Source organism: Saimiri boliviensis, chromosome 12 (genome assembly GCF_048565385.1).
Source record: "Saimiri boliviensis isolate mSaiBol1 chromosome 12, mSaiBol1.pri, whole genome shotgun sequence".
NCBI lineage: Eukaryota > Metazoa > Chordata > Mammalia > Primates > Cebidae > Saimiri > Saimiri boliviensis.
Window position 1 is genome coordinate 112,928,570 of NC_133460.1, and position 21,492 is coordinate 112,950,061.

General features: G+C 48.9%; 1 long non-coding RNA gene across 1 annotated transcript in view; it reads right to left on the bottom strand.

The window, feature by feature from the left end:
- Nucleotides 1–260: 260 nt before the first annotated feature.
- The window catches only part of LOC104650216 (uncharacterized), a 57,399-nt gene continuing 36,167 nt past the window's right edge, over nt 261–21,492 (bottom strand). Inside the window, exons 5-6 of the long non-coding RNA XR_012512970.1 lie at nt 11,102–11,276; nt 261–1,157 (exon numbers count right to left, since the gene is read on the bottom strand). This is a non-coding gene — a long non-coding RNA (uncharacterized LOC104650216). The remainder of the gene's footprint in view (nt 1,158–11,101; nt 11,277–21,492) is intronic.

Genomic DNA, 21,492 nt, shown 5'->3' on the forward strand with positions numbered 1-21,492 from the left:
TCTTGCCTGGGCTTTTTATGACACATTATCTGGTTTGTCCAAAACACATGTTTTATTACACAAGAAAGAAAAACTTTGGCTGAATTGTTTGAATTATTAAGGCTCAGTCCAGCAGTTTTCAAGGGCTTTTGAACTTAGATTCTTTTACAGTTTTATAATCCCTTTCTCTTGGAAACCTCGCTGCATTTTCTCCCGGTGTAGAAGCATAAAGGATTGCCATTCCGAGATGTTTTTTATGACAAGGTGATTTCCTCCTGGAGTTTGAGGTAAATTATGAGGTTGAAAATCCTGTTGCATCATGAAAGCTCTAATATTTCATATTCATATATAGTACTTTGCCATTTCCAAACTCCTCCCAACACATGATACGAAGCCAGAAACATAATCTTTCTTTGCTCGGTAGATAAGAAACTGAAACCCAAGACGGCCAGGTGCCTGGGCCGGGTCCCACAGGGAGAGGACTTCTGTTTCCAGGGTCACTGCTCTTTCCACTAGCACCCCCACCCCCCACCCCCACATTTGTGTCGCCACAGTTCTCACTGGGGAGGCAAGTTTAATGGTCCTCACCTAGTGTGTCTCATGCTGCACCAGGAGACCCCTGGCACATCCAGTGGCTTGTGGGGCCACAGAGCAGTCCTGATCCAACTCTCAGCTACCTGCCACCCCCCACAGCTCCAGCCGTTCTCTCCCGGAGCACTGCCTGGTGTCTGAAAAGAGTCACTTGTTTTCCTGTGGTTGGGGATCAATATCCAACCTGGAAATCATCTTCCTTCTTTTCCCGTGTTTCCCTCCATGCCTTAAAGTAGAAGCACATCTAGGATACGACTTTAGCAATGAAATTTCCAGCCTCTTTGGTTAGCAGGAGCAGATGCTAAGTTTAAAAATCCTTCTGAATGGAATGGCAACTTGGAAATAAAAGTGGCCTTTCTCGGAGCCAGGTCAGGCCATGCTCACCCATGACAGAGGACTCTAAATTTCCGCTCAGGCTGCAAGGCTCCAGGCATGAGAGAGAAAGGAGAGGCGAGGAGAATCGGGGCCGTGCGATGGGCTGGGTTCTCCGGGCAGCTTGCGCCTGCTCTGTTCTCCTTCCCGTGCTGCCTTTTCTCATCACAGAACCACAGCCACTCAGTGAAGACCTCAGCCTCCCACCCTTGTTTCTAAAATAAAGCAAAGAATCAGTTTGCAAAAACAACATTTTCAAACAGTGCAATTTAAAAGGTCACGTGACCATAACAAAATGCTAAGAACCCCCGTGACTTTAGTTTAGACTATGAGAAAAATGAGGGGCTATAAGACTCTATTTGAGAAAAAGATGTAATATTCTATTACTGGGTTTATAGCCACGTATAAAATCCAAGTACACCGCTCCTAGCTACTCACTCTCCTCTGTTCAAATCACTAATAAATGGTGGATTCTTTTAGTTTAAAGCTTGTGACTCTCACCTTCAAGTTTCCATAACTGTTAGAGGAGAGAAAAATTAAAGCTACATAATCTCATCTGTTACTTTCCAAAAGGAAAAGACATCAGCGAAATTGGAATCTTTTGCAAAGAAGAGGAAATGTTATTTGATGAGCATGCCACACAGAAATACTTCCTGGCTAACACGGTTGATGCCGCGCTTTATTTTACTGAGGACTGCCAGCAGCGTGCAGCGTGGTGGCATTCAGTGGGCAGAGCTGAGCAGAACTGACCCCAGAACTTTTTCCAACGTAGGAGGCAGGGTCTGGGCCCAGGGAACCCAGAGCCACCTAGTTGTTGCAAGCAAGGCCTTTTAGCAATACCAAACAAATCAGACCGCCAAGAATTCTTTTTTTCTTGTTCCTAACTTTCCCATAAAAAGATTCAGGTAAATGTAGCATGACGAGCCAATTTAAGCCAATTTCAAAGTTATTTGAGTAATTGGTTATTAAGATAACAGTCTCAAATTTCAATTCAGCAATTATTGTCTTAAAGACACAGACCCAGGCATCAGAAGAAAAGTCTGCTGTGTGTTAAAGTGAAAGAGCCCGGTTTCCTGGGCAGAATGCTGGTCCCCAGTGAGCTGGGGGCTAGCCCTGAGGACTCTTCCTTCTTCTCCACAAGGGCCTCAAATGCCCACCACGGGGAAGTTTCCAGAATACAATGTAATTGAACTTTCAAACAGAACAAAACTACACTCTTTCCTTGGTTACTGTGAGGGCTCATGGATCCGCAATCTGTCAATGTCTATCTCTCTCTATATCTTTCTATCTCTCCTTCTATTTCTGTTTCTCTTTCTCTGTCTCTGTTTCTTCATATATCTCTGTCTCTGTCTGTCTCTGTCTCTTTGAGACCGAGTCTTGCTCTGTAGCACAGGCAGGAGTGCATTGGCATGGTCTGGGCTCACTGCAACCTCCACCTCCCAGGCCCAAGCGATTTTCCTGCTTCACCCTCCCAAGTAGCTGCGACTAGAGGCACCTACCACCACACCCAGCTATTTTTTGTATTTTTAGTAGAGACGGGGTTTCACCATGTTAGCCAGGTTGGTCTCGAACTCCTGACCTCAGGCAGTCTGCCCACCTCAGCTTCCCTAAGTGCTGAGATTACAGACATGAGCCACTGGGCCCCACCTGTCTCTTTATATACCTCTCTGTCTCTTTCTGTTTCTGCATCTCTGTCTCTATCTCTTCATATCTCTCTATGTCTTGTCTCTCTGTCTCCGTCTCTTCATATCTCTCTCTGTCTCTCTCTCTAACACATACACTCTCTCTCTCTCTCTGTCTTTCTCTCTCTCTCGCAAGTTTTCACCCTAAGTTGAGACCCACAAAGGGATTTCTTGTCGCCCCCCAGGAGACAGCAGTGCAGCCTCACTCAGCGTCTCCTGATGGGAAAGATGGCTCTGGCAGAGGCTCCTGGTGAAAGGCCAAATTTGTCTTTCTAATGATGGGTGGAATTACCTCTGAAAAGCCTTACAGCAAAGAAATACAAAATGCTCAGTTGACTCCAGCTAATCAACGCCTAGGATGGCTATGACTAATTATTATAAACCACTAGATAACTGCTCAGCCCAGGCTACAGGGGACTCCTTTTCAGGCGCTGGTTGCTCAAAGGTTTTCAAAACAAGCAGAAAACCAGGTGCCCTGACTCACACCTGCAATTCCAGCACTTGGGGAAGCCGAGGCCGGCAGATCACATGATACAGGAAGTTTGAGACCAGCCTGGCCAACATGGAGAAACCCCATCTTTACTAAAAATACAAAAATTAGCCAGGCATGGTGGTGTGCGCTTGTGGGCCCAGCCATTCAGGAGGCTGAGGTGAGAGGACTGCTTGAGCCTGGGAGGTGGAGGTTGCAGTGAGCCGAGATCGTGCCACTGCACTCCAGCCTGGGTGACAGAGTGAGACTCTGTCTCAAACAACAACAACAACAAAGCAAAACAGAACAAAGAAACAGAAGTCCTTGACCCTAGCTAGCACTAGGAAAGATATTCATCAAAGAAGCAAAGGGACCTTCTAAGGAATGCCCGTGACAGCGCGAATCCCACTGCCTGTGAGTAGGTGTCCAGCAGCCCCTGGGAGCCAAGCACGGTGTTTCATAAGAAGCAAAACATTGACTTCTCGGAGTGAGCCTATAGGGAAGGGAACTTTAAGTTGGTGAAACCAAGACATGCGGAGAGCTTAAGGCCCGCCCTAGGCCCCTACAGGAAGCAGCATGCAAGGTTGTGGAAGGCAGCCCTATTCCCAACACCAAGCTCTTAGACCCTAAACGCTGTCACTGCAGTGGAGAAAGGGCTCTCTAGCGTGGTGTCTGTCTCCAGGACGGCAGCTGTAGGATATTCCCTGCGTTGAGCAGGCAGATGTTTTCACACTTCCATTCATTCATCCTTCCATTGAGTGTACAAACATTCATAGGACGCCCACACTGGGCAGGCAAGGCAGGGCTGCTTTGAATTAAACATGGAAACCCCACAAAAAGGAGAAGGGGTTAGGCACAGTGGCTCACAACTGAAATCCTAGCAACGCTTTGGAGGCTGAGGCAGGAGAATTGTTTGAGACCAGGAGTTTGAGATTAGCATGGGCAACATTTGGAGTGCCTCTCTCTACAAAGAAACAACCACAAAAATGAGCGAGGTATGGAGCATGCGCCTGCAGTCCCACCTACTCAGGAGGCTGAGGCAGGAAGATCTCCTGAGGCCAGGAGGTTGAGGTGGTAGTGAGCCATGATCATGCCATTGCACTCCAGCCTGGACAACAGAATGAGACCCTGTCTCAAAAACAAACAAACAAAAAAAGCGAAGTGCTTCAAAAATCAGCAATGACCATTAGTCAATTCAGAGTCAAATCTCTGTCAGTCTGTGGGTTTCAGAACTGGTGGAAATATCTGCTGCATGGCAGCAGGGGCCTCTGAGCTTCCCACTGGGAAGGAGCCAGCCTCACCTCTCCCTGGTAGACTGCTGACATCACGCTGCTCGCTTCCAACCACTCCCAACGTGGGCTCAACCCTCCACGCCCAAGGTGGGCTGTTTTGCAGAAAGAGCATTTCTGTGTGGACACGCACATGGCTGACCCAAATATGTCTGTTCTACAAATGAGTCTCTTCAGCTGCTGACGAGCTCCAGCACCGCACACAGCCTGCAGAGACTGAGCGGGAAGGCAGCGGGACCTGGAGCCGCGCCTGCCTGTGCGCCCTTCACTCTGCCCCAGGAGCTGACATGTGCTCCATTTGTCATCACAGAAATTCTTTTCTGGTGGGCAACTATTAAAAAAAGACAGGAGGTTCCCAGCAAATTCTAAACCTTGTGAACAGATGTAGCCATGGGTAACATTCACTATACATTCCCCCTAATTTACATCTTTTGGAATTTCTTCTTTGATTTAAGCTGTCCCAGGCAAGAATCTCATAGTGAGAAGAACAAAACACATTTGCTGAAAGGGAAGTGGGTAGAGGAGGGCTGGGCTGGAGGCACAGCTTTATGTCTCCTTGTCAGCAGTAGAAAAGATTTACATGCTTTAGAGACAGCATTTGCTCCTCACAACTCATATCTCCTTTTTAACAATGTCTTTGCAGGATATTTGAGCAAAAATGGCCCTAAGATTGTATCTATTTATCCTGTTTATTTTCCAGTTTTAGTGAGACATGCAATCCCTTTGTTCAAAGTCCCTATGTAAAGGGAGATTCACCAAATGAACCATATGCACAAATGCAAACACACACATGCATACATACAGGTACACCCACACAGGTACACACACATGCATGCATACAGGTACACCCACACAGGTACACACACATGCATGCATACAGGTACACTCACACAGGTACACACACATGCATGCATACAGGTACACTCACACAGGTACACACACATGCATTCATACAGGTACACTCACAGGTACACACACATGCAAACATACAGGTACACTCACACAAGTACACACACATGCATTCATACAGGAACACTCACACAGGTACACACACATGCATGCATACAGGTACACTCACACAGGTACACACACATGCATGCATACAAGTACACTCACAGGTACACACACATGCACACATACAGGTATATTCACACAGGTACACACACATGCACGTGCAGGCATACAGGTACTCTCACATGGGTATGCACAAATGCATTCATACAGGTACACTCACACAGGTGCACACACATGCATGCATACAGGCACACTCACACAGGTACACACACATGCATTCATACAGGTACACTCACACGGGTACACACACATGCATACATACAGGTACACTTACATGGGTACACACACATGCATTCATACAGGTACACTCACACAGGTACACACACACATGCATTCATACAAGTACACTCACATGGGTACACACAAATGCATTCATACAGGTACACTCACACAGTTACACACACATGCATACATACAGGTATACTCACACAGGTACACACATGCATACATACAAGTACACTCACATAGGTACACACACATGCATTCATACAGGTACACTCACACAGGTAGACACACATGCATTCATACAGGTACACTCACACGGGTACACACACATGCATTCATACAGGAACACTCACACAGGTACACACACATGCATGCATACAGGTACACTCACACAGGTACACACACATGCATGCATACAAGTACACTCACAGGTACACACACATGCACACATACAGGTATATTCACACAGGTACACACACATGCACGTGCAGGCATACAGGTACTCTCACATGGGTATGCACAAATGCATTCATACAGGTACACTCACACAGGTGCACACACATGCATGCATACAGGCACACTCACACAGGTACACACACATGCATTCATACAGGTACACTCACACAGGTACACACACATGCATTCATACAGGTACACTCACACGGGTACACACACATGCATACATACAGGTACACTTACATGGGTACACACACATGCATTCATACAGGTACACTCACACAGGTACACACACACATGCATTCATACAAGTACACTCACATGGGTACACACAAATGCATTCATACAGGTACACTCACACAGTTACACACACATGCATACATACAGGTATACTCACACAGGTACACACATGCATACATACAAGTACACTCACATAGGTACACACACATGCATTCATACAGGTACACTCACACAGGTAGACACACATGCATTCATACAGGTACACTCACACGGGTACACACACATGCATTCATACAGGTACAGTCACACGGGTACACACAAATGCATTCATGCAGGTACACTCACATGGGTACACACACATGCATGCATACAGGTACACTCACATGGGTACACACGCATGCATTCATACAGATACACTCACGCAGGTACACAAATGCATTCATGCAGGTACGCTCACATGGGTACACACAAATGCATTCATACAGGTACACTCACACAGGTACAACGCACGCACATAAGGACATATACATACCCAAAGAAACTTAAAGCATGGGATAGGCCCCACCCCCACCTCTTGTGGCCCATAACAGGGTCCGTGGGCCCCCCAAGGACCCTGAGGGCCAGCTAGCAAATCCCTGATTCAGCCACCCTTCATCTTAATAATCCGGAAAAGGAGGCTGAGAAAGTAGGGTGCCAGTTCTCCTAAAACCACAGAACAAACAGCAGAGCTGGCTTTGGGTCTTGGGATGCCAGCTCCCCATCTAGGCTCCAGACATGGGAGCAGTAGCTTGTCCACTTCTGTGGCCCTGCTGTCCCCTGATCCACAGTTCTCAGTCGCCAGCATCTGTCACCTGCCTGCAGCCATGAAGACCACACTGTAGGGCTTTCCAGGGTCTTAGCCCTGGTGCTGACCTTCTCTCCGCATGAACTCCGGGATCCCCAGCATCTGGATGTCCCCATCTGGGCCCGAGGCTTCCCCAAGCATCTGCCTCTCGATGACACCCAGACGTGTATTCACTCCTGCCTCCTCCCAAACCCCAGAAAGGAACACCTCCTGCCTGCTGGGCACCACAGGTCTGCCCACGGGCACAGCAACCTCCGGCCTCCACACCTTCCCCCTGTATATAGGCAGTGTCCTCTCTCAGGACAAGGAATGACCAGCCAAACAGCGCCCCAATCAGAGACCGGGGGTCCACTCTCAATGCCTCCCCTACAGAAGCCCAAATGATGATGCTGGGCACAGAGCCAGTCACAGCCTTACCCTTGCCCTCAACCTCGGCAGCTCTGACTTTGCAGTGCTGACTGCACCCTGGGGCTTCTGGGAATAAAAATAGGCAGGGTTGTAGAGACTTTCAAGGACATTCACTTATGGCATCTCACATGAGCCTCATGAGACACCCTCGAATTCAACTTTCTGTTACTCTCATTTCAGAGAGGAAAACAAGGCTCTGAACAGAGACCTTCCGGGCCACGTTCAGGGTCTCCCAGCCACGCACAGGGAGAGCCTGATTCTCTGGAACCCCGAGTTCAGTCCCTTCTGTCACAATATACACCTCTTGGTTGACTGAAATCAACCTCAGTGATTACAGGGGGCTCCAGGCCATCCTGTGTTCAGGCAGGAGAAAGCCTGCCTACTCTGGCCCCACTCCAAGGCCTCCTGCCAGACTTCCAGATCCATTCTGTCGCATCTACCCAGCTCAGAGCTCCCCTCCAGCCCTCTGGGGGATGCCAGGAAGCCCTTGACTGCCCCCCCAGACTGTGAACTGCCTGTGTCAAGATCAGAACTGACTCAGTGTCCAGTGACTCAGACTGTTACGGGAAAGCAGTCTATGAACACCACGAAAGAGGGCAACATGATAGAGCCATGACCTGATATTAAGGACACATATACAAATGAATTCTGAGACCATTTGCACTTATGTTTCCTTTTAATTATTTTTTTTTTAGCCAGGCACAAAGGCTCACACCTGTAATATAGCACTTTGAGAGGCTGAGGCAGGAGGATTGCCTAAGCCTGGGAGTTCGAGACCAGCTTGGCTAACGTGGTGAAACCCCATCTCTGCAAAAAACACAAAAATTAGCTGGGCGTGGTAGCACATGACTGTAGTCCGAGCTACACCAGAGGCTGAGGTGGGAGGCTCAGTTGACCTGGGAGGCAGAGCTTGCAGTGAGCCAGGATTGCACCACTGCACTCCAGCATGGGTGGCAGCGAGATTCTGTCTCAGAAAAAGTGTGTGTGTGTGTGTGTGTGTGTGTGTGTGTGTGTGTGTGTGATCATCAATGATTCATAAGCGGTGGTAAGAAATCACCAAATTCCAGGTATCCTTTATTCAATTTCCCCCAGTGACAACATCTTATAAAACTATCATGTCTTACAAAACAGTAAGACAACCAGGACACTGCCATGAACATAACCCACCAATGTCACTCCTATTTCCCCCAGCTTTTGCTTGTGCTCAGTAGCTGCACATGAGTGTGTTGACTTCTATACATTTTCTCACATGAGTACGTTCCTATGTTCACCACCAAGGTCACCATAGGGCATCCTCATGTGTCCTGACCTCCCTCCCAGGGCTGCCCTACCCACCCCCACCTCTCACTCATGTCCAACCACTAGTCTGTTCTTCATTCCTATAATTCTGTCATTTCAAGAATGTTATTAACATATCAGTGACGTCATACAGTGTACATAACCTTTCGAGAGTGACATTTTTGTTCACTCAACAACATTTTCTGGATATACATCCGAGCAGCTGTGAGTATCCATGATTTGATTCCTTTTTTATTACAGAGTACTATTCCCTGGTCTGGATATACCACAGTTTAACTCTTTGCTCATTGAAGAAGATAGAAATGCATACGGTTTGCACTGCAATTGACATTTTTTCAATGGAGTGGAGCTCATATTGCGCCCCAGACACTGGCTCTATGTGCTCCTTTCCTGGGACACCGACCCACGGTCCAAGGACACCTCTTGGTGTCAGAGTCATCCTTCAGCTCATACTATGAAGAAGCGTTGCTTCAGACTGGCCAGTGTGATGCCATTTCCCTATATTTTGTAAATTGTTTTTACTTCTCTGGCTCAGACTGCAAGAAAGGAAAAACGCCACATGGAACACATAGAATCCTAAGTTTTAACTTGAGTTACTTTTAACATACGGAGAAAATGGATTATCGACTTTTTATTAAAAACATTGACTGTCTCCATGGAGAAACGTTTTCTTAACTGGGACAGAGATGGGACAAATGGTATAAGGTTTGCTAAAAAGGAGTTAATATCCTGTAAATTCAAATTCCCGGAATATTTTAATTACGAAACGAAAAGGTAATCGGTGCTATTGCCAGGATAGCATGTCTGCTTATACTCCTATAGAGTGAACTGGGACTTTAAATTATTAAGTCCTAAATATCACTCTCTTTTTCCCAGTCTCTCATGTGCTTTGAAACTAATTCTCTGCATTAGTGTATTTGGCTCCGAGTTGGGTATGTGCTCGGCCTGACAACGTCTGAAGGTGCCAAGGCGTAAAATTTGTAGCTCACCGGAGAATGCTCTGTTGGTTCACCATTTGTTTGAAGTTAGACTGTCTCCTCTTAATTGGATTTGATTACGGGTGGTTTACATAGTCTTTAAGAGAAGGCTTCCAGTGGGTGGAAGGAGGGTTGTACAAGGCCTCACTGGGTCTGCAGGATTCAGAGGGTTCCTGCTGCCCTGGATTCAGAATAAGATGGGTTTCTTGTTTTGCCTTCCAGACCTCTGGGCTACTGTCACCTGCCGTCACCTCCACACTGTGGCATTAACCAACAAAAGACAACTGTGCCATCTTCTACTCTAAAGACCAGGTGCCAACATGTAAAGGCATGAGAGAGCTGGTACTAACAGGGATAGGAGTACGGTCCAGTCATGAGAAGCTCCCATGGAATCCAAAAATCAAACCTTCAAGATACGCAAACCTTTTGCCAATGCAAACACAACAGCATGTAGAAAGTCCCTGGCTGTTCACCTCTGTTCTCACGGCATGTCGCCAATTTCACCGGAACAGACCCTGTCTGTCCTATAGCAGAGGACAAGAGCAGGGACCCCTGCAAGTCAGTAGAGCATGTTTTCAGAATTATAGTCAACATGTCCTTTTGAAACTGCAGGGGAAGTTGACGCAGGATGGGTGACAGCATATGGCTACACCCCTCACAGTAAGGCCCTGAGATGAGGAGCAGGCTGCCTGCCACGTGGATGGCCCAGGAGGGAGGTCTGAAGGGTGACTTGATGGAGCCAGCCACCCCGAGATTTTGCCACCCACCTGCAAAGCCACAGCTCTCTTCTATTCCTTAGCAGAGGAAAGCATCACCTGATCACCACTGTGGGTGGGTCCCAGATTCCGCCTGCCTCGTGAGACCTCCAGGCTTCCTGATGGGTTTCCTCCCAGGCAAAGTGACTGATGGCTTATCAAGAACTCAGGGCTAGGACTCAACTCCCAGCACCTGACCTGTGCCCGCAAGGACCAAGCTTCCTGCTCCCACCAGCCCCTGCCCAATGCCCGGCACCTGACCTGTGCCTCCAAGGACCAAGCTTCATGCTCCCTCCTGCCCCACCCACCCCACAACGTGGAATGTGGATCCCAGTAGGAGAAGCCCCGTGGGAAGTCTCCTTTCCAGGCCGTGAGCAGGACCGCTAAATGGACTGATAACCAGGCTACTGTACCAGGCCTGGGCTGGGCAGCAGAGCTCACCTTGCTGCCACGCCCCTCTGTAGAAAGAGCACTTCAGCAGGAGAACTGGGAGGGCTCTGGGTTGCCAGTTCTTCAGCGGAGTAGTTCAATATCCACAGCGTCAAACTGAAGAGGACTCAGCCTCCTCCCATCAGATGCTTTCCACAGATTGCCTTGGGTGCAAGGATGTGGATATCTGTGAAATACAAATGGAGCTGTTGTAATATAAAAGACAAGCCCCAGGGGCAGGGGGAGAGCTTGTCTGTTCCGACCTAAACAAGCGTCCTAGCTAGCGAACAGTACTGTAGATAAAAAGAACCCGCTCGTCCCTGCAGAGCCCCATAGGGATGCCAGGGTGCAGGCAAAGAGGCTCAGTGCAATGCGGCTTCTCTGCGGAGCACGAGCTCCAGGAGGCCAGAGCACAGGAGAAGCCCTCTGCCCCCTCCTTCCTCTGAGGCTACGGGGACACAGCCACTGGAGGGGCAAGGCCCCAGTGGAGGGACATGGCCCAACTGGAACGACGAGGCCCCACTGGAAGGGCACAGTCCAGTTGCAGGGACGCCTTCTGCGGCCCACAGAGGAGACACCCAGAAGAGCGTGGTGGGCTGTCCAGAGCACCGAGACAAGCGTGTCACCTTGTTCGCGCGCCCTCAGCTGGCTCAGTGGTCCTCGCCGGCTCTGGCAACCCTGCCTGGAGCCACTCCGCTGCATGAAGGTGGGTCCTGGACTGGCTAGCAAGTGTGGCTCCAGTCTCAGGCGCTTCTTTTTGTCCCCTCAGATAATGTGGCATTCTCTTTGGATCCGTGGATAGCACGCAAACGAACGAATCCCTAGCAGGGTCCACTTGGCACCTGCCTGAACAGGGCACAGTTGGAAGGCCACCGTGAACAGCCATGGCTGCGTCCAGCCTGAATTTCTTTCTGAAGGCCTGGAGGGCCCTCATGGACCCATCAGGTGTCCTCAGAAGCTGCCTGAGGCTATGGAGGGAGCACAGGAAGGGAGAGCCACCTTTTACCCCAGTGACCCTCAGGTGAGGCCCGGGAGGCCTGAGGCCGAGTCTGCAGCAGAGGCCTGGGACACTCCAGGCTTCTTAGGACCACGGGAAGGTTCCCACTGAAGCCACGTGAGGCGCAGGTACCCTGGAGGCGCCAAGAGGGCAGGCACAGCTTGGCACAGACCTGCAGACCTGGGCCCCCAGCGGCACTGGGTGGAGTCCCGAAGAGGAAGGAGATGGGGAAGTGGCGGCGCACTGGCTGAGCCTGAGTGTCGGCAAGAGAGAACGAGCCCACACCTTCATGCGGGTGTGGGGGGACAGTGCCCCACTTGGCCAATTCACCCTAACCCCAAGGACATAGTGGGTGGGCTCCTCCCACTGACTCAGGCGCCATTCCAGAACAGTCCATTGAATCCTCACGCAGCGTCCTGTGTGGCTTCAATCCTCCATTCTTACTGAGTAACCCTTTCTTTCACGCTGAAATGAGTCTTTTTTTTTTTTTTTTTTTTTTTTTTGAGACGGAGTTTCGCTCTTGTTACCCAGTTTCGCTCTTGTTACCCAGGCTGGAGTGCAATGGCGCGATCTTGGCTCACCGCAACCTCCGCCTCCTGGGTTCAGGCAATTCTCCTGCCTCAGCCTCCTGAGTAGCTGGGATTACAGGCACGTGCCACCACGCCCAGCTAGTTTTTTGTATTTTTAGTAGAGACGGGGTTTCACCATGTTGACCAGGATGGTCTCGATCTCTCGACCTCGTGATCCACCCTCCTCGGCCTCCCAAAGTGCTGGGATTACAGGCTTGAGCCACCGCGCCCGGCTGAAATGAGTCTTAAAATATTTAATGTGTAAACCGGAGAGGCATTGAGCGGGTCCCAGGAGCTCCGCCTACCGCGCTGCTCCCTGCCCACAAAGCCCGGCAAGGACGCAGGCCCCATCCGCGGAGCGCTTCCCACAGAGCGCGCAGGGGACCCTCCGGTTCGACTTGGCCTAACCTTTCCCTGCAGAGCTAGGGCGGTGCGCACAGGCCGTGGCGGTGAGGGATTGCCGCGTCGTGGAGAAGGAAAACCCGGCTCCCTGGGGGAGGGCCGGCCCCAGTTGCCCCTCACAGCCCTCAGGGCCCTGCTGCTGGGGGCTAATTAAGTCCCCAGGTGGTCTGAGGAGCACATGCCCTGCCCTGAAGCTGGCCGAGCCCCAAGGGGTAGCAAGACCGACCCCAGCAGCCCACCATCTTTCCCAGGTGTGCAGGGCCCCAGGTGACAGCCCCAGGGAAAAGAGAAAATTGCAAAATTGTTGCTGCTAAATCAACCCCATTAAAAATGGCAATTATCCACGCTTCACTGTGGGCAACAACTCTCTGGGCCGATTAATGAGAAAACCTCCTCTACTCTTGGCCACTCCTCACAGAAGGAACTCTCGGCGATTCCAAGGCTCGCCAGCAGTCACAGGAGAACCCCAGCTGGAGGGAGAATGCCAGGACCCCCCAGGGAGGAGGCCTGCCTCGTGAATAACATGGTTTTATAGACACCTGTAGGCAGAGCTTCCTTGCAGGTACCATGGGGAATCGTTCTGGCTCCCAGGTTAGAGGCCAATCCCCGTGGTCAGAGAAGCAGGTGCCAGAGGACCGAGGCGCCAGTTCCGTGGTCAGACACTGGCTCCATCACTAGCCAGCTCTTTGACCCGGGGCTCAGTATTTTTATCTGTAAAGTGGGGCCATCACCTCATGGGGCTGACAGGCACCCTCCTTCACAGTGAGTGTGCAAGCGACATTGGCTGTCTCTGTACCTGGCATCTTCACAGGGTCCAGCCCCTCACTGCACAGTGTACCCACTATGCCCACTGTAAGCTGCCTGGGCTCAAAGCCTACCTCCATTCGTTTATTCCTGTCACTTACGTAGTCAACAAACATTAACAGTGGCCAAAAAAACCCCTCTTCTCAGCTTGTGTCCAGTGTGATGGCATTGTATTAAAAAAAAAAAACAAGAAACGCGAACAGTGTGGCTTTGGTTTGTTTTTGGTAAACTAACTAAATAAACGGCAGCATCTGATGCTGGAGAGAATGTGGCAAATGACTCACTTCCCCACGGAACGCAGCATGGTGAATTGGCCAAACCCTTCTGGAATATTCTATGATAATATCTAAAATACTGAAAACTGTTATATCCTTTGACCTAGGAATTCCAACCTTGCATGTTCATCCTAAAAAAGTTAAAGAAACCATTCTGTTACATGTTTATTCCTTGAAACTTCATCTGCAATAGTGAAAAATTTGAAAATCTTCATATCCAACAAAGGAGAGTACATCGACACAGTGGAATAGTGTTAGCTGTTAAATCTATAGTCATGGAGACCGGATTAACCAATTACACTGGAATGTGTTTAAAAATGTACGCATTTGGGTTTAGGTTCCTTCTGATTAGGAAAAAATCCTGGACTGTAAACGGAAACGTGACATCAGGTGTTTTAGTTTCTTTGCGTACTTATTTTTTTCTTCACATTTCCTCTGATGACATCGATAAGATGACATTAGCAGTGGGTGGCTGGACACCCAGCACCATGTTCTCAGTGAGTGCCAGCCCACAGCCAGTGTGCCTGGTGTAGGATCATGGAGAACAGATTCAGCAAAGCTCAGCACACTCTTGATGGCTCTGGCTGTCACCTACCCACTGTCTTCGGACCATCTAAGAGGGAGGATCTTCTTCTGTTGTAGGTTGAACTGTGTCTCCCCAAAGAGCATGTTGAAGTCCTATACCCCGATATCTGCAAATGTGGCCTTATTTGGAAATAGGGTCTTTGCTGATGTGATTGACTTTAGACAAGGGTATGAGGGTGAGCCCCAATCCAATCCAACTGGTGTCCTTCTGAAAAGAAGGAAAGAGATACACAGAGGAAAATGCCACATGAAGACAGACACAGAGGAATGCCTGTGATAGCAGAGGGAGGGAGCAGAGCCGGGAGGCTGCCAGCCAAGGAACTCCAAGGATTACCGGCAACCCCAGAACAGCAAGAAGTGAGGGAGAGTCTCTCTCCAGGTTTAAAGGGAGCACAGCTCTGCATAACACCTGGATCTCAGACTTCTGGCCTCCAGAACTGTAAGGGAGCAGAAGTCTCTGGTTTTAAGCCACTAGTTTGTAGCATTTCATCACAGAGGTCTCAGTTAGTAATGTATACCTTGAGTCTTAGGTTCTTTGTCTGTAAAAAAGACAGCGATCTTTTTCTTTATAATGTACAGGCATCTTTAAACCTTTAGTCCCTGAAGTGACCTGTGTGGGTCTGGAAATAAACTCAGAAGGCAGGGCGCTGAGTCTACCCAGCGAGGGCAACGAGAAGACTCACTCTCCTGTGAGGATCCCATGACTGGGTCTTCTAAAACCTCACCTGAACGTTCCTGAGAACAATTCATTTTCTTTTTCTTTTTTGCTTCCTTTTTTTTTCTTTGTTGAGACAGGGCCTCGCTCTGTTGGCCAGGCTGGAGTGCAGTAGGGTGATCACTGCTCACTGTAGTCTTGACTTTCGAGACTCAACTGATCCTCCCATCTCAGCCTCCCAAGTAGCTGGGACCACAGACACATGCCACCACCCATGTTTGGCAATTTTCTAAAAAAAAAATTTATATTAAGAACTATATTGTCTGATCCATGTCTGTCTCTCTATGTTGCCCAGACTGGTCTGGCTCAAGCAGTCTTCCTGCCTTGGCCTCCCAATGTGCTGGATTACAGGTGTGAGCCACCGCACCCAGCCCCAAACAGCTGGTTTTCTTAACAGCTTGAAGAAGTAGCTTTCATGCTGTTGTAGGCATATCACAAGGTGTGTGAGACACTCCCCTGCAGTATGTCCAGGAACTATTAGGACTTCCACTGGAGTGGATTTTTTTCATTTAATTCATTTTTTAAAAATTTGGAACAGCTTTAGAGTCATAGAAAAATTGATCAGGTTGCATGGTTTGCATACAGCCCATATCTGTTCCTCTATTATTAACATTTCGCAAAAGGATGGCGAATTTGTTACAGCCCCTGAACCAGCGTCCTTGACCCGTTACTATTAACTGAAGGCCATAGTTTCTTCGGATTTCCTTAGTGGTGACCGAATATCCTTTTTCTGTCCCAGGATCTCTCCCGGGACCCGTATCATGTTTAGTACCTAGGTCTCCATAGGCTCCTCTCGACCACAGCGGTTTCTCAGTCATCCCTTGTCGGGAGGGCCTTGACAGTGTGGAGGAAAGCCGGTCGGGTATGTCGTAGACTGTCCCTCAGTTGAGATTTGTCTGCTTCCTTCTCATGATTAAACTGGAGTTACGTGTTTCGGAGGGAAAGACCACACAGGTAAAGTGCCTTGTCCTGGCTTCATATCGAGGCTCCATGCCATCAGCGTGTCTTAGCATGCTTCATGTTGACCTCAAAGGCCATGCTGAGGTGTGTTTGACAGGGGTCTCCACTGTAAAATGACGAAAATGACTCTTTCTCCCCCTTCACTGTACTGTAACTTCTGGCAGTTACTGTGTGTAGCCCAGGCTGCAGGATGGGGAATCCTACTTGAAGGCGGAGCAGCTACACAGATCACTTGCAATTGTTCTAACTGGAGATTTTGTCTGCTCTGCCCGCTTTGCTTATTCATTCATTATTTGTTGGCTTCAGTTTGGACTTGTGGATATTTACTGTTTGCTTTATTACGATCAGTTACCACTTTATTTACTTCGTAGCTTTGGCCTTTGAGAGCTCTTTCATTCTTGCCTGTTTCTCTTTGACGTAAGTAGATTTTTTGATCATTTGCTTACTGACGGGTAGTATGTCATTAGCACACATGGAGATGTAAGGGGTGCATTGATACGTAATGGAGTCCCTGTGCAGTGTATGAATGGATGCACACCTAAAACAGTTTTGCTTGTGCTGTTGAACCATAACATGTTTGGACTTGACTGGCCCAGGGGTTGTCACATGGCACTATCACCCAGAAGCATCACGTCTGAAGAGTTCATTTCACGTCTTCTCTTTGTAATCGCAGCACATTTGGAATACCCAGACAGGCCTCCTAAAGGCACGCTCTATGTTCACTGGAAAACATGGAGCCCTTGCAAATGCTGGCAGGACACCCTGGACCTACACACTGACCACAGGATGGCAGACCTAGGCATCATCTGTTCCAATTGAAAGATGGAGAAACTGAGAGCTCAGGCTTGGGAACGGGGAGGAGGGAGGGAAACCTGACCCTTCAGGACAAGTGCTGCCTCTAGGCAGAGCAGATGTCATCTGAAACCTGCTGACATTACAGCCTCCCGGATCTGCTCCCTCCCTCTGCCATGACAGGCGTTCCTCTGTGTCTGTCTTCATGTGGCATTTTCCTCTGTGTGTCTCAGCAGGTTCCATTCTGGGCCAAGCGTCACGACGAGGGCTGGGCCTTGCCCTTCAGGATACACGATGCTTAACCTCTGAGTCACAGTATCTTTGAGTATAAAATTAAAGAGTGACCTCAGTCCTGCTTACAGCATTGTGGAAGGAGCGTTCTCTACCAATCACAATCAGTCCTCTGCACCTGTGAGTTCCACGCTCATGGATTCAACCAGCCAAAGATCAAAAATATATGGAAAAAAAATTCCACAAAGTTTCAAGAAACAAAACATGAATTTTCAGCACTACATTGAATCCATGTGAGTGAAGTGACGTGTAGGCATTCTGTAGGTAATTTAAGTAATCTAGAGATGATTTAAAGTACATAGGAGACCGTGTATAGGTTATGTGCAAATACTACACCATTTCATATTAGGGGCTTGAGCATTCACAGATTTGGTATTCATTGGGAGGTCCTGGGATAATCCACCGCAGATAGTAAGGGATCATTGGACACAGTGCTGCCCAAAGCTAAATTAATAATAAGCCGTATGGAGCTATTATTAGGATGATGTCATCCTGCGTCACTGCCTATGCACGGAAATTTTTGAAAGCAAATGAAAACTCGTTGCAGTGGTGAACTCCGGGAAGCCTCTGGGGGCTGGGAATTGGAGGGGTTCTCACTTGCATTGTATATTTGTTCACAGTATTTGAGAGGTTCTACCCAGTATATTTATTTTTATACTAATAAAGAGAAAGGATATATCGTAAGTAAGCAATTAGATATCATTCATTTGAAAATATTGACTGGACTTCACCAGGTGTTGGGCAGTACGCTAGGATCCTGAAACTGCTGCACATGAGGCATGTGGGGCCTCGTCCTTAAGAAGTCCCAGCTCCAAGTGACGCTGAGGCTGCCACAGAAACAAGAGTGCCAACTCCGCCTCACCTCTCCAGCACTGATCTGCAAACAGCAGTTGGGAACCTTTGCACACCTGCGTATTCACTTGTCTTTATTTTGTACCTCCACTGGGTAGAATTGAGTTGATCACATTGCTCACTTAATGCACAATATCACCATTGTTCAAAATCCCATTTTTACTTCATTGTAATTAAACGTTTGTCTCTTTTTCTTCCATTTCTACTTCTGCAGTGCCCCCAGTCCTAGAAGTGCCCATTCAGTGTATTGCATTTATGCACATCACGTAAGTACATATGCTTAATATCCTTCAACGTTGCTTTGTGTGGGGATATGCTTTCTTAGTTTTTATTTTTTTAGAGATGGGATTTCCCTTTGTTACCCAGGCTGGAGTGCAGTGACACAATCATATCTCACTGCAGCCTCCAACTCCTGGGCTCAAGTCATTTTCCCGTCTCACCTCTCAAGTAGCTGAGACTACAGACACATACCTCTAAAACCAGCTATTTTTTTTTTAATTGTCGTTTTTTTTTGTAGAGACGAGCGTCTCACTATGTCACCGAGGCTGGTGTCAAACACCTGACCTCAAGGGATTCTCCCACCTAAGCCTCCCAAAATACTAGGACTATAGGTGTGTGGCACCAGGCCTGGCTTTAACTTACATACACAGTATTGTGCAATAGATTGCAGGCTAGTTCTTATTTTTCCACTGAGTGGTACATTTGACAGATTTGTCCATGTTTCCTCTTTGTGAATCTGTCCACTCTTCCACCTGCAGAGCAGAAGAGCGTTGCATGCCTGTGCCACGTTGCACTCATCCCAGCAATGCTTGCCCAGCCTGCACTCCTGCTATGGCAAATAGCCTGCAAGAAATGTGTACCCTTATTGCAAATGGGGCCAGATTAAGCCATAAGATACACACATCTTATTTCCCTAAATATTGTTACATCACCCCCTGAATATTTAAACTTCTACCAGGAATACATGGGGGTTCAGGATGTTCTATTTATGAACAGCATTTAATATTGGCTAGAGAATGTGACTTATAATTTCAAATAACATCTGAGCCATTGGATTTGGCCAAGTAATCTGTCACCTTTGGGAACTAACGGAGACTACCAGCTGGGGGCCTCCATAGGGCTGTTCCGAGGGACAAGATCTCTGCTGTCTTGAGCAGTGGCTGCAGCCCAGGGCCTCTGAAGTCTACCAGGCTCAGCATGGGCAGTGTTGGAAGGGACTTGTTCCCAGAGCTATGCCTTGAGGTAATAAGAGGATTTCCCAGCAACTCCTGGGCTCCCTGCCTGAAAAGCCCAGACTCAGAATCCTCTTCCCCCAGGGTAGAAGTGCTTGGGGGCCTTTCATGTGTGGTTTGACAACATCCCATTTCAGTCAGCACCTGTCGATGTTGATGTCAGCAATAGCAGAGGATGAGGGCAGAGGAAGAATGAAGCCTTTGCAATAAACACCGACAATGAACTTACTATTTCATTACTTGAAAATAGAATTCCCGTTCTTTGCCATACAAATAATGTGATTCTCCTGCATTGTACGACCCCTATTCTGCCTGCAACACGAGGGTTTAATGCCCATCTTCTCCTCGGCTTTGAATGTGCCAAACTCCCTGGCCAGTGCTCCTGAGTGCAGCTCCTGTTTTTCCACAGCCAAGGAAAGGGAGACTGTACTGTCTCGAGAGTGCGTGGCTCTGCGGGGAGCCTCGGATTGCATTCCCGGGGGATTTAAAGCCAGGTGCTGGAGTTCTCCTCCAGCTTTGCTTCTGACCTGGTGACACCCTTCACAGCTTATCTGTGTGGTCTCTGGGAAACCACTTACCAAGAAGGAAACTGAGGCAAGGCCACAAGCATCAAGGTGTCAGCACCACAACCACAGAACTGCCAGTGAGAAGAGAAGGAGTGCACACAGCGTGGCCCTGCAGTTCTCACCACCGCACCAGCCACGCCCCACTGGGCACGGCTTTGTTTCCACCAGCCTCACCCATGGGTCTGTAAGCTCCATGAGGGCAGCGCCTGGCCTGGTTCTTCCCTGGCTCCTCTGTTTTGGATGTAAGAGATGGACCACATATGTTGACGGAGCAGAACAAAACGTACCAAACATGATATTCCAGAGGTGCAGGCATACATAAGAAGCAGTCTGTGGCCCCTGGGAGTTCACCTGCCAGTGAAGGGGCAACAGGCCAATTCCTGCTCCAGCCGGCCCCAGCCCACTTGGAGCATTTGCTGAGGGCCTGTAGCAAATCCCAAAGGGACATCCCTCCTCTGAGCGTGCAGGTCAGCCCCTAGGGAACAAGGCCACCGAAGCATGGCCTGGCCAGGGTGCTCCTCAGGCTGGAGAAGGAAGACGCCCCTGAGCGGCCACACATAAGCCCCGTGCGCCCCAGGCCAAAGGCCTTGATGAGCAGATGTCCTTCTCTGCAGGAAGCCCTGCCTCCCGGCTACGTTTCTCCTTCTTGATCGTAAAAAGACCGCAGCTCCTCAGAACCCACACAGTCAACACCTGGCCCATTTCATGTTCCTGTTTTCACTGAAGCCGAAGACCCTGTAGACACCCTCGAAAGACACTGGGGGAGCAGGGGCCCCACGCACATATGGAATGCATGTCCCTCAATTAAAATATCTGATCCAGACACGGCATTTTGAAATATTCATTAAACCAATTTTTATTTAACCTACATGGACCAATCAAATACAACCCACACCGCCTCACCGCCGTGTGTCAGGAGAAGTAAATTGAACTCCTGATGGGGCAGAGCGATGGGTCAGCAGGCAGGCTTCTCTGCCTTCACCCGCTTTCCACGCAGCGCCAGACAAGAGAGGGCAACCGTCAATCCAGCACCGTGGCGATCATTACAGGTCTGCAGTGAAGCAGAAAAACGCCGTAATAAACAGGCCCCGCTGCCTCCTCTCACTCCATTCATTCTCCCCTACAAGTGCTCGCCCCTTCTGGCCTTGCTGAGCGTTAAATCCCCGTCCAGCTGTTTGACCCTATTACAGGAACATGATAGGCACCCCTGTCATCTGAAATGCCTGCAACAGTCGGATGCACCAAATCTATCTTCCCGACAGGTAAACCTATGGATAATTTATTTTTATGTGCTTTCAAAGGATGTTGACAACAGTCAGGAACGTCCGTGTTCAGGGGAGTGGGTCTCACAGCGCCAGCGGTC